The sequence below is a fragment of the Austrofundulus limnaeus genome, unplaced genomic scaffold (assembly GCF_001266775.1).
Source record: "Austrofundulus limnaeus strain Quisiro unplaced genomic scaffold, Austrofundulus_limnaeus-1.0 Scaffold328, whole genome shotgun sequence".
Classification (NCBI taxonomy): Eukaryota; Metazoa; Chordata; class Actinopteri; order Cyprinodontiformes; family Rivulidae; genus Austrofundulus; species Austrofundulus limnaeus.
In genome coordinates, this window is record NW_013952730.1 from 137,258 (window position 1) to 139,815 (window position 2,558).

General features: G+C 40.7%; 1 protein-coding gene across 3 annotated transcripts in view; it reads left to right on the top strand.

Annotated features, from left to right (window-relative positions):
- Positions 1 to 2,558, top strand: part of adora2aa (adenosine A2a receptor a) — an 18,782-nt gene that overhangs the window by 7,804 nt on the left and 8,420 nt on the right. The window lies entirely within an intron of this gene.

The following is a 2,558-nucleotide window of genomic DNA, read 5'->3' on the forward strand; positions in this document are numbered from 1 at the left end:
CACACACACACACACACACACACACACACACACACACACACACACACACACACGGTCAGTTACTTCAGGGCTTGTAAATGTGATACACATTGTAAGAAGTGGATTCAGTGAGACAGCAGACTCTTTAGCTGTTGCTGCTTCAGTTTCTGAAACATCAGTTTCTCACCAACAGGGTGTAAAAAACCTTGTGGTGGATTTCCTGAAAGTAGAGACATTTGAGGCAGAGGAGAGGAGATGATGAAGGTTGAGTTAGCAGGCCRTCAGAGAGTCACATACTTTATGTGTGAAATTACAGCCCAGCACTTCTCTTTACAGCATGTTTAAAGACAGTGTGTAAAACAGGGCTGCAGAGTGAGAACTCTGAAACATAATGTTTTATACGGTGGGTCCCACCCCACAGCAGTGGAGATGCCCACCACKGTCAATCAGTTTAGGCCAACACAAAAACTGCTCTAACTTTACAGAAAWCGAGCCTGAGCSTAGTGTGGTAGTGGCAGAGAATCATTCCAAACACTTCCTCCAAGCTCTACATGATAAACTGACATAAACATTTATTAAAAACAAAATGTCACATATRTGAGTTCAGAAATAAGGAAATTAGTTACTTTGATAGAGCACTTAATTTTTTTTATTTTATTTTAGTAGGAGAAGGGGGGATATGGGGTGTTGGGTGTGTAAAATAAAATGTTAAAAAAGGTCAATAAGCACATTTTCATTATTTAGCTCACTTTCTGAGTGTAAAATACTAGTTAAAACATTTTATTGTTATTTAGCTCACTGTTCTTACATTTTACTCAATTTCACTAAACGTTAAATTTAAATGTTTAAATCTAAAGAGTTAAATCTTAAATTTTGTGGCTAAATGTTTAAGTATACATTTAGGTATTTCGGGATGGAATCTGATGGAATCTGTTGGTGGACTCTTGTTATGATGTCATCATCTTGAGACAAAACCGACCACTAGTGCTGCAAATGCTGCAAATGCTGCAAATGCTGCTAGCTCTGCTGAAGATATTATTTAAAGTTATAATCCAAATTATGTTCATAGAAAACAATATATCTACAGGTCTGTCAGTTTGAAGTGCAGCTCAGACAGAGGCTGCAACTGCAAGTTTAATGTCTTGTAGGGAAGCATTAGAAGTGTTGTCCTGATGCATCTCAGTAATCCAGGTAAAAAATCAAAAGGAAAAAAAATTGTATAGGTCCTCTGGACGGGTTCTTCTCTAATGAAACGTTTGAAGATTGGAAGAGAGATGAAACGTTTCATTAAAGAAGAACCCGTCCAGAGGACCTATACAATTTTTTTCCCTTTTCATTAGAAGTGTTAGCAACATTAACAGTATTAGYAAAGTTAGAAGCGTTAGAATGTTACCAGCGTTAGAAGCGTTAGAAACCAGAAATGTACAGGTTTGCAACAATAGGGAAAATTGGGGAGCCCATAGCACACCCATGTTTTAGTATTGGCCCCATATGTGAAGWAGGTTGACTTTAGGCATGGTTTCAGGAGTTGGCACAGTTGTTCTGTGGAAAGAGTGGTTCTGCTGCTGAGAGTGGTGTCTGACTTTAATGTGAAAATGTAAAAAATTGCAGGTTGGTGTTCTTGGACTGTGATGTCTCAGTTTCTGATGAAGGATGGTTGGAAACGGACATGTATTGCAAACCCACCCACACAGACCAGTATTTGCGTTTTGACTCCTGTCACCCACTGGAACACAAGTTAGGAGTCATCAGGACTTTGTACCACAGAGCAGACAGTGTCCCTACAAAYCCAGGARCCAGGGAGAAAGAGAAGTCACACACTAGACAGGTCCTGGAGCAGTGTGGTTATCCTGACTGGGCTTTCCTGAAAGCAGATAAGAAACCCAGGATTCCAGCCAACAACCAGGTGAAAATGAAGACCCCAGACCAGTCGTCATTCTGTATGTGGCGGGAGTTTCAGAGAAACTGAGACGTTTATTCTCTAAACATGACGTCACAGTAGCTTTCAAACCCCAAAACACTTTACAACAAAGATTAGTTCACCCCAAAGATCCAGTTCCCTGGCAAAAACAGAGTAATATTGTGTATGCTGTTAAGTGTCAGGAGGACTCTGATCAGTTATACATCAGGGAAACAAARCAGCCACTGTTCAAAAGAATGAGCCAGCACAGACGAACAACATCATCAGGCTAGTAATCTACAGTTTACGCTCATCTACAGACCAGGACTCTACAGTTTACACTCATCTACAGGTCAAGAATCTGCAGTTTACACTCATCTACAGGTCAAGAATCTGCAGTTTACACTCATCTACAGGTCAGGACTCTGCAGTTTACACTCATCTACAGGCCAGGACTCTGCAGTATACACTCATCTACAGGCCAGTACTCTGCAGTTTACACTCATCTACAGACCTGGACTCTGTAGTTTATACTCATCTACAGGCCAGGACTCTAGAGTTTACACTCATCTACAGACATGACTTTGCAGTCCACACTCATCTACAGGTCAGGACTCTACAGTTTACACTCATCTACAGACTAGGACTCTGCAGTTTACACTCATCTACAGGTCAGGAC